Source organism: Drosophila simulans, chromosome 3L (assembly GCF_016746395.2).
Source record: "Drosophila simulans strain w501 chromosome 3L, Prin_Dsim_3.1, whole genome shotgun sequence".
Lineage (NCBI taxonomy): Eukaryota > Metazoa > Arthropoda > Insecta > Diptera > Drosophilidae > Drosophila > Drosophila simulans.
In genome coordinates, this window is record NC_052522.2 from 835,285 (window position 1) to 847,333 (window position 12,049).

The window sequence follows — 12,049 nt, forward strand, 5'->3', positions numbered from 1 at the left end:
GGCCGTTTGTCCGACTGCAACTGCACACATCTGCATTCCAGACGAGTCAACGGCAAACGGCAGACACCGCCGCAGACTCATATGCGGCCTGGAAACTATAGATGCAGATACTACGGCTGGATCCAAAGCCAGACCCAGACCCAGACCATGTGGGATTATGACGCGCCAGCACTCAAGGAGGAGCGATGGCGATGGCAGTGCTCAAGTCAATTGCAGTTTGTCTGCAGCCGAACGCAGCTGACGAAGAGTTCTTCAGTGCAAGCTTGTGGCTTCTCCACATCTCCATTTCCACATCTCCGGCTCCGTTGGATTCTTGATTGGCTGCGAAGACGCCTCCGTTTGTCGTTCGCAGCAGTTCGCGACCCCGAACATCGCGTGTGACATTTGCTGCCCCTGCAATTGCAACTGCAACTTGGCTGCTGCTGCTGATGCTGCACCACATTCATTAGCAGCCACTAAATGTTCGCTTAATCATTTCCCCTGCAAGTCTGTCACAGCTGCTTTCCGGGTGCTGGCTTACACACAGAAAAACAAGGCATGAGTATAACTAGTCCTAGTGCTTTGGAACTTTGTAATTTTCGATGAGTGTAGAACTTAAGTGTCCCCCCCTTTTGAGTTGAATTCAAAGTTAGAGTCGAAGGCAGAGAGTCACAGTAGATGGCACTGTCTACAAATTGCCAGCGGCGGAGCTTGTTGCAATCTTAAGTGAATTTATGTGGCAATCTGGTGGCGTCTCCGGCCTCCAATTTCTTGCTCACAGCCTGCCACAGTCCATGATGACTTCAATTAATCAGCTTAATGCGCTGCAAATGTTTAGGACCGAGATTGCAGGATGCGAGATGTTGAGGATGAGGATGCCGTTCTGGGATTAATCACTGGCGATAAACAGGATTCTAATTGGGGTTTCAATTTCCACTAGCTTCAAGCCTAATTGAAAAATATGTTGCCATCTTACTGTTGCTTCAATAACCAAAGTCGTAGACTTCAGAGTTTTAGAGTTGACATCACAGTTTATTTCATACTGATTACCTGTTCGTTTTGGATGCCCTAAAAACGAAAGTATCTCTTCCGAGTATCTGGCTATGAAAGCTTATGTCAGATTGTGAAAGGTGTAAGGCCTCCAACACCAGCTGCAGGATTATATGACTTTATGGACTCGCAGTGCGGCAGCTGGCTGAAATCATTCGCCAAATACGCAGGCCGGCAAAACGAAAAGGCAGACATAGTATATATTTGAAATATCGGTCGAATGGCCTTATAGAGCCAGAGACAGCGCCGCCATATGCCGCTTTATATGGCGGTGGCAGGTCGGATCGGTTCGGATCGGATCGCATCGCATCGAAACGTGGCCAACTGTTCGCCCAGAGCTGACCATTTTGGCGTCGTTGCTTATTTTTCCTTTTTTGCATTTTCCGCGGCATCTACAGACATTGACAACGCACTTGTCGTCGTTTTGGGCGTGTTTTATGCACTTGTCGCGGCTCGTTGCACTAAACAGTTGCCTCAACATGGCCAACAAGTTTGTTAAATGTCAATTTTGTGTCAAAACGCATTTTGAATGCCCGAATATCGCCGGGCCCGAAATTGTCGAAGAAATCATTTGACACACCGCACGGCTTTCGAGGCCTCCAAATTCACGCTGCCAGTTTAAATTTAAAGCTCATAACGTCGAGAAAAGTGTCCCCAAGAGCACGCCCATTTCGTGGATCGTAAAATATGACACGCTGGTTATATCAAGAAGCCATAAACATGGCTAAATTATTGGGCAACACTAGGTGGACTATAACAAACAACTTAAGAGAACATAATCAGATTTTCATTTTTCCCATGGGACTGGGAACGTGACGTACGCTCTAAGACTTTCACACTGAATTTACTTATATACTTATTAAGTTAATTAGTGTGAGTGAAGTCAATTATAATTTGAAAGTTAAAAAATAATTTTTTTACATTTCCCAGTTATTAAATATTCAACGTACCCATTCAGGTGAGTGTATGAACAACAGTTTCGTCTGCCCCAAAATAGAGGACAACACACAATTTAACCCGTTGGCATCATTAGCAGCTCGTCGAAAAAGCCCCCGCCCACACCCCGCCCCTCGGGGGGAAGAGGAAGCAGAGTGACATGTGGGTACCATTCGGGCAACCCCGATCTTCCAGAAATAGCGTGATAATCGCGGCACGCTCATCTGCCTTCTTTCTGGATCTTGATTTCCACTTCCGATTTAACTGGAAATGCATAAAAATCTTCCCTTTTTTTGGGTGCCGGGCCATGTGTGTGGTTTTCCGCCCCAGCCGCCCCCCTTTTTTCTGAAAATTTCCGCTGTCATGTGTGCCAAATGTGCAGCTGCAAAGGGGAGAAGATATAGAACCAATCGACTGGCTACCTTATGTTTGATTTCATAAATACACGATATTCTCCTCGAATCGGCGGCTGGGAAAAATATGGTAACATGTAACAGATGCGCGCCATATTGCGGCTGCGGATCACGGACTGCTTTTGGACTCCGGACAACGGACTCCGGATCGCAGACTACGACTGCGAGTACGGGTTGCCCACCAATGGCATTGTTTATGAACTGCATCCGCAGTCAATAAAACATATACATTTTGATACTTATTCGTATACAAACAGCCCGACCACGGGCCTTTGATCAATTTTCCCTGGCAGGAGTGGGCTTTTCCGTTTTATTGATTGCGTTAGGTGGAAAATCATTGGGGCGTACGTACTCGAAATTAAAATTCGATTGCCTATTTTATGGATTTGCAAAAAGTCTATAGCCCTGAAAATTGCCGTATAATTTAAAAAATAGAATAGTTCGAAATATTTTAAGATATATTTACATTTGTAATTTTCAAAAACTTTTCATTAAAACTTACCTTTGTAGCTCATTGTTAAAGAGAATATATGGATTTTCACTTTTTGAACACATTAAAATAAAAAACAAAAAATACACAATGGGACATTTTCCTCTAATTTGATTTTTCACTTTTATTTGAACACAATCAATTTTTATAAAATTTAAATACCACCCAAAAAAAAAAGGCACTGAAAAAAAAAAATTAATTTTAACTTGCCGCAAATCACAAACACTATTTGCGGCGAATTTAACATCATTGCCATCACACTTTCAATTAACCACGGCGAAGTATAACCTCTTCGGAATTAAGGCACGGCGAAGTAGTAGAACGGCGAAATTAATCACGGCGAAGTCGTCGCATCGGGAACACACACACACACATCGAAGAAAACTCGCGTCACACGTTTAAATGCTTGAATTAAAAACCATAAATTGCAATTATTCACTGCATTTCGAATTCGCACATTATCAATAATAATCTAATGAACCGAAAATACGTTCATTTTAAGCAGAATACTCCCTTTTCGATGTCTCTTTAGCATAAAATTGTCACTGCAACTGTTTGAAGCTCACACACACACACACACGTGTGCACCGAAACGCGTTGTTTTACTTCTTGCAGGTGCTTTAATTACGCAAAATCAAAAGAGAAATGTCCGTAGGTAATGATAATATTAGTATTAACACAAGTATTAACTTTTACCGAACGCTTATAGTTTAATAAAACTAATTAGAACACGTGCATCGAAAACGCGACCGTCAGAGAAATACGCACCTGTGAACTGACAAATGGCGTCGAGCTTGGAAAAGAAGGAATAAGCGAGGATCTAACGGAGCTTTGCTCTCTTTTGCTCTGATCTTGGAAACTACTGGAAATGAGAGGAATATGCAAACTCTCTCTGGAACGGAAAATTCCCGAAATTTACATACTTACATACATTCATTACAATATCATTCTTATGCGTTATAAAATAGCATCGAGTGATTTTATTATAAAACAAAACGCATTAATATCGCAAAATCACATAAAATATACATTTAAATACATTGCTGATTTGAAAGCCAGCAATTTGACGGTCCCATTATGGAATCCGCCCAGTCTGTTGCTTCAAATCGTTAACCATTACCACTAATAGCTTTTCAACTGCCTGTGACCCTTGGGATTTCACGATCTGCATCCGATGCAAATCCCCAAGCATGCCAAATCGATCCCCTGATGGGCCAAAAGACTGCCAATCAGAGGTCCCAGGCCCCAAGACCCCATTTCCCGATCCCGATCCCAAAACCACGAGCCCGGCGCTTCAGGTTCAAAGAGAAAGACTCGGGTTCAAAAGAACCAGCGAAGCGAACTCAACTCGAGTTAACCAAGACGAACCGAGAGACAGGGCCAAATGCAATTCGATGGTCAGGGCAAAACCTTCGAACTTTAACTAAACCAAAAGGGAATCGTAGTAATGACTTTAATATGTAGAAATGTGTGGTTTCCAGATCATTAAATATATTCAAAACAGATACTTAAATATTGAGTTGCACTATTTGCTTCCCAAAATCAAATGTTGTCCGTACATACTAATAATTATTTTTACAATAAAAGTAAGTGATATTTCTCTCAGTGTAGCGATCCTTGGCTCGAAAAATTGCGTGAAGCGGCGCATTTTGTTTATGGCCTTTGTTTGCTCTGCGATTGTGGAGGCGTTCAAGGGGTCAGGGGGAGTGGCAGCTGTTCTGACCTTGTTGAAACATCAAAACCATATTATTGGTATGCCGACTGTTTCGCTGCTTTTGGCCGCCTGGCGATCTTCAATTTCGTCTTCTGCTTTTGAAGAATTGCACAAGTTAAAAACCATTTCATTGCATTTACAGGGTTTCACTTGCCTCCATCGGCGGTTGCGGTCCGCTGCCACTCGATTTGTTGTTGCGTCTCGGCGGCAGCATTGTGTAATTTATATGAGCCGGGCCAAAACGAAGGCGTTCGCTCGGCTGCACTCAGAGAAATATCCCCCTAACATAACGAACTATTAATCCAGCATAGAAACAAAGGCACTTGAACTGATCAGTAGTTGCATATTGTTTATATTTTATATCAATTCTCGCATTACTGAGATCTGTTCTTTCCCCTTTATAAAATTACAACAATTCACATGCAAGATCTTTTTCATAATTTTCACTTTTGGTTAGCAAAATCATCTTGGCTAATTACTCATTCGTAGCTCTGGGCAACGAAAGTGGATTTCGAGTCTCTGGATTTCTTTTCTGCGAGTGTGCCGCACTGCCCATTGCCGCGGACGACTACGTGACCTCCAATTTGGGATCAGTTTCATGTGCGTTAAAGTGCACATGCTACCCCTCCCCCTCCCCCTCCCTCTGCCAGCGATTCGGTGTGGTCCGCCTTTGATGTAGTCAGCAGTGCCGCCTTCTACGGTGGGACACCCGAGCCGAGAAAGAAACCAGGTCCAAGTCCAAGCGAGCGGGCCGAAACACTCGCCCGAAAGTTTATTCATATGCTAATTTGGCTTAGCGCTAACACACAGAATATGGACACTTGTCGCGTTTTCTGACTTGTGGCTTTTGCAGAGGGGCTGCGACAAATATCCAATTAAAATTGCTCAGCGCTGCGACAAATATTGACTTGCGGCTTTTCGGCTCTTTCATGTGGATGCCACTCCCTTCGGCTGGCGAAGAGGGGCAAGCTGGAGTGGGGAGTCGGATGATTGCTTTCATATGGAAATCGAGTGACAGGCGGTGCCTATATCATGGTACTTACTACATCTTTAAAGAATATTTCACTCGCATAACTTATACTGAGTACTGATTTGATATAGTTAATAGTCTAATAGTTCCACTTCCTGCTGGCCATACGAGCCACGTTAATGACTCACAGCCTCGGCAATCTCGACTTTTCTTTTAGCCATAAAGAAAACAAAGTCGAAAATGTCTGTGCCCGCGTACAACTCTTTCAACCGCCGCTCGGAGGTCCGCTAATTAAGTGTGGAATGTTACAGCAATCAGCTGGGTCTATTCAAGCGGCGGGGTCACGTTGGTCCCCCTTTCCCCTCCCCAAATCACTCGAGGTGGCCACAAATGGTCATTGAATGTGAGGGTCTTAATGAGGCCCCCCAAGCCAAGCAGTTACATTATATAAAAAGGCAACAAAAGCTATCAACACACATGTGCGTGGACCATGGACCACGTTGCGGGTGCGTAGCTCCAAAAAAAAATGTATGACAGTGAAGCTTGCCCAAAGCGGACATAAATGATAATGCAAGTATCGATCAGGTGAGTCTCTATGAAAGTTGGGTAGCTGAAAAGGCACCGCGTGACCTTGTTATTCCCTGAGCAGCCCATCTTAGCGAGGCTCCACTGTATTATGGCGGACTTGGACTCGGCACAGCTGAGTGTGATTATCGTAGCCATTGTTGCCCTCCGGTTTAATGTGATCTCATGTTGATTGATTGAGCACACCTGTGTGAAAGACGAGCCAAGTTCGCTCGCCTTTGTTTCACTCCCCAAAAAACCGATCTTGATGGATTGGATTGGATTGAAGTGAACTGGAGTGGAGGAGAAAGCTTGGGGCTTCCAGCACGAAGCTTTCATCTGGGCCTTTGTGTTATGCAATTGTTAACATACAACCGAAAAACAAAGCAGCAATAATTATTGGGGGCCAAAGCCAAACAAAAGCGTTGCGTTTTTGCTCCTCCGCGCTTCGCTGACTTTTTGACGGACAGTTGCCGCAGTTGCTCTTCACGAGAATGGATGGCTGTTGTAGTAACTATCGCAACTGCCGGACATTGTGGAGCTGCATGGGTGGCTCCCCTTTGTTGCTGCGCCCTGCAATTTGTATGAATTTCAAATTTCTTCAGCATGGAATATGAAAAAACCCCAGTGAAAACAGCCGACGCAGTCAAGCAGTTTGAATGAATAATTTCCGCAGTTGCCAGTCGCGTCTTCCGCTGGGCCCCGTCTACAAAGATTCTGCAGGCACTGAAAAAAAAACATAAATAGTTTATATTCATATAATAAATCATGACATTAAGCTGACTTTCTATCTATGAGGTTGCATTGAACTAAGTACTTACTCATAACTAAAACACATAATCATAATTTCCCCCCCATTCCTTACCGACTTTTCTCCAAGTGCACAGCTGCGGCTGTTTATCATTGTTGCGTTCTCTGCGCCAAATGAAAATGAACACGTGCGTCCGGTTGCTGCGGCTCAGCTGCTGCTGATGAAAATAAATACAAGTAAGTATGTGGATACCGTGCCGCATTCGGTGGCACCCAGTGGCACCCAGTGCCACCAGTGGCAGCGGCAGAAGCTCCGCAGCCATCCAACAAATTTCACTTCATTGATGGGCACTGCACTTGAATTGCTGGGGCATCGCAATCGCGGCGGCCACCTAAGCAAACACAGCCGATTCGCCACGCTTGGCCGCACAACGAGGCGTATGCGTGATTTGGCATTAGCATTAACATGGGCAACAGCTGTTCGCTCCAAGCCAAAGATCACACAACTTGCTCCACCTGGATTTCAGTTCAGCCCCACTGCAGTTCGCCTTGTGTTCGCAACTTAAATGCTAAGTGGGCGAAAATGCGTGGAGATGACATTCGCAGTGCACTGAAAGAAACGAGGAAATCTGAAAAATTCCTCTAAATTAATTTCAGCATATATTTGCATTGGAAACGAGGTGCAGCCAAGTGTGCAGTTTCCTTCCGAAGCAACAATGATTAAGCCTCGACATCTGTAGGAAGTGGCTACTGTATGTATATCACACATAAAGTGAGTGTACTCGTGGCTGGGGATTCGTGGGTACAGTGCTCATATGTACACATATCCAACAGCCCCATGTTGATTGCTCAGCGGAGCTTATCTGGAGCGAAATGACCCCAAAAATGCGATGGCAAGCGGCAGCAAGGAGTGAATTCGTCACGGATTCGACCCTGAATTTAATGGTTCACAGATTGCCGTTTGTCGTGGTCAAATGATTTGCAAATTACATTTAATTCATTTGAGTTGGGTTTAATTTTTATTTGCATGATGAAAACTAAGGAAATCATAAGTTCAAATAAAGTAAAGGCAAACTAAAACACAGTTCCCCGAAATATTTGAAATCACATGGGGCAGCTCGCAAATAGAGCACTCACAATCAAAAATTGCACAATTCAGGAATTTTGGGAAAGGCAATTCCAAAACGGAAAACCAACTGGCCGCACATGCTGCTCAGCTGTTTGCAATTACTTTTTGGAAGTAGCGGCGACCGCGACGTCAGAGATACAAATCAAAGACATTGCCACAGTTGCGTAACCGCCGACACAACCCCATCCAGCCATGGGACCCAAGATCTTCGCCTCTGGAGCTGAGAACGAGCGCCTCAGGTGGCAGGAAAGCGAGGATGGACTGCGAATGGGGCTGCCTCGCGCCGGAACTAAGCGACTTCCGCTCCACTCGAACAGCCGTTCACCTTCTGGTGATTTCATGCAGTCATGCACTCAGAAAAAACTCTGCTCAGAAGTGGGTATTATGAATCAAAGATAATATATGATGTGATATGATATGATGTGATATGATTTCAGGTAGCCATGCACAGAAGAAAGCCAATGTTCTGAATTAAAACTAGAAGATATTGAAATATGTTAAAGATATCTTTCTTATATCTTATGATTAGTATAGTATATAGTAGTATTTTTCTCAGTGCCCAAGTGTGCGATCCCCATGCTCCAGATTGACAAACAACACGTGTGACTGATGGAGTGAGCGAGTGAGTGAGTGACTGGCTGGGCAAGTGAGTGAATGAGTGAATGAATGAACGGATGGATGGACGACTAGCTGCCGGTTGGGGGATTGGGTGAAGTGCGCAGCGAGTGTGGGGCAATGGCAATCAATGTAATGTTTATGCCGACGCTGGGGCCCGGGATCCCAAAGATCTGGGGACGGAGGACAGAGACTCAGATTCAGATTCAGGACCACAAATTGCTTTCAATTATGTTGCATGCGACTGTGCTCCCGTTTTTATGCCTCATTGTTGACGTGTCTCCGTTGGCAAGTTTTTACCCTCCTCCATTAACCAGCCAGCGGTTCCATCGCTTCCATCGCTTCCATCTGGGCCATGTTTCGTGTTCTGTGCTGATGATCTCCGTGTGCCACTGATCAAGTTGCCTTGGGTATTTATCTTGCGACTGTGGCAACTGCACTCTCGACAGCACCATTATTGTCCCCATCATCGCAGTACGATGGCACTGAAAGTGCTCACAAGTAACCCAGTTTTCAATTTTTTGGAATCGAAAGGGTTGAGGAATTTCATCTCAATTAGGCCAATCTTTGTGGTTTTGTTGGAAATGTTACGAAATTATCAATTTTGTGCTGCACAAATGATACTCATCCCATCCACTGTGCCACACTTTTTGCCCACTTCGCTTTTATGACTTTGATTTTAAGCATCGGTTTCAGCATTAAAATGTTCCATTATAAGACCACCTCCCCGATGATCCTCGCCAGAACCGCAGCAAATTACTTGCGGAAGTGCGCCACGCCCACTAAAGTGCCCGTTTGACTCATCGGGAAGATGGAACGGGGTTCTGGAGCTGGAGTTGGGTGACCATGTGGGATTTTGCGATTGAGTTACTCGGCGCAGCGTCATCATCATTATCATTATCGTCCTCGCAGTGATCCGCTCTCGGGGATCGGTTGGCGATCCCTCAGCTGCGTGCAAATGTGTGCTTTTAAAAACAAACTAAAGTGAAAATTATGTCAAACCTGTTGACCAGCCGGTCGTCGTTGGGATCTCGTTGTGTCCATCTGCGTCTGGATGGGATTCTGAGTGCCGATCTCCTTTCAGCATTCAACTGGAATTGAGTAATTTGTTGCAGAGACAATTAGATGCAACAGATTGTTGACTAAGTGACTGGAACGTTTACAGTTGAGTTCGTCGGTGAAAGGAAGTCGAGCAGTCCGATCCCATGAAGATCTTTTTTGGCCCGGGGGCGAACAGTTGGACGAGCCGCTGACAGGTTGGTTGGCCAAAGAACATACACTGACAGAAATTCTCGATCGCATTAGGAACAAGGAACCATATAAAGAGAGCATGTAGGGGAATTTCTCCCAGTGCTGCTGGCTGCTGGAGAGAGTTCATTGGAGTTCAACGGGCTGCGACTGAAATGAAGATGCCACCGCAACGAGGAGCCAGCGATTGGTCCCTCCTCGTAGCATTTCATAATTTTCAGCCAATTATGCGAAATTGCCAGCGTCTGCGGGGCTGGCTAGCTGAAAAGCAAACAGACCTTGGGCCGAGTTAATGACATTGAATGGGGTCAGCTCCCAAGAACCACAAAATAAAAGCCGCAAGAGCAGCGACGAACGACGAACGACGAGCTTGAATCATGGCGAAAGATTGCTGACAGCAATCAGTGGTGGACTTGGCGCTCTGCCGCATGTGAGTGTCACTCTGCCCCTTCGCCAACCCCACCCAATCCCCCCCTCCTCCTTCGACAATCAGCAGTTTGTGTGATGCAGATCCGACCATATACACTACTGGGAAGCATAGTAGTTTGGGGGCCAGGTAAATGCAGTCATTAGCCAAAATGTTTCCAAGCTGTAAAGATCATTTTGATATATAGCACATATCATGGGAATAGCTTATCATACTTTAATTTAATTTATACTTTAATTTAAAGCTCGAACAGACCGCTATTGAAATTACCTGTGATCTACTTACCTTTATCGCCGCACTGGCCATCTTTCACCTACTTTTGCCACGCTGATCGCAGATAGCGGCTAATTCCGATATTGGATATATTGGATATACCCGCCGCGGGTTAGAGATCGCGATCGGAACCGCTGCCCATCGCCATCTCTCCCAACACGTGCACATCAAACTCGACGCTTTATAATTGGTTTGTCGAGCTGCCAGCAGTCGGAGTCTTAGCCTCGGATTCAGTCAGCCAAGCCCGGCTCACATGTGCAAGGCCAGGAGAAGAAAAGCCGGTCGAAGACAGGCACTGAGAGAAATAAGGGGCTAAATGTTACATTCATTTTGACATTTAGTAGTGCTTGAATAATCACAGAAATCACGTTGATGTATTGAAGTTTGGAAAGATCACTCAGCAACGTCGCTTTCTGTAGAATTCAAGTAGATTTGACTTCATTACCTTTTCACAGATTCTAAAGAATTATAGTTTTTTGATTCTTCATATAACTTATGGCTACTAGCTTTCTACCATTTTTCCGCGTGTATCCAAAACCAACGTCAGCAGCGATGCTAAGTGAATTAAAATAATGCTGCCGCTGCTGCATTTCACCGACGACGACGACGACGATGATGATGGTGATGATGTTGTTGGCGATGCTGATGAGGCCGACTCTCCCAGGAACTCCCCTTCGGGAGGCAGCCACTCTGATGATTCTATTTATTACACGGCAGGCAATTTGCAATTTTCCGCTGCGTTTTAATTATTTGCCATGCCCGTTAGTTTTAATAAAGTTGCTAACTGTGAAAAGACGTGACTAGCGAATGGCCATTTAATTCGCACTCGCACACAGCGAAAGTGTCGGTCTAGCTGGCTGCCAGTCTGCTCTATCCAGCGTCCACTATCCACGAGGCCATCCAGACTCCGGGTCCAGACGGGCAGACTTCTGATTAAAATCTCGGCGTGTCCGGCAGGATTTCGCAGAAAATTCTTACACGCAAGCGGCGGACAGCTGAAAAGTTGCTGCGTTAACACCCATCGCCTCCAAAGTCCGCCGATGATCGTGGGGCATTTCGTGCGAAATTTTATCACGCAAGGCATTCGAGTTGATAAGCATCTGCGGAGCGGGAACGCTGGAATCCGAATCCGAATCCGCGATCGGGCCAACAGATTGCGATCCCAAGCTCTGATACCGCGATCCAAACTCACGCCCGACAACAAAGGATCAGTGATGATATGGCCTAAAATCGCTAGCTACTTCTCCAACTTGAAATAAATAAATCTGAATCTATAAATATAACTATAAAAATATTTATTAAATTCGTACTCTCACTTCTTATTGCAGAAAGTATTTGAGATTAAGTTATTAAATAAAGTTTAGATTTAGCTAGTAATTTACTTAGTCAGCCTGCCAACACTGTGAACTTCGCATACTGAGGACCTGGCCTTTGTCTTATCTCCAGCTGGGCATCTGCTCATCTCCGCGAATCCCCCCATTCCATTCCCCC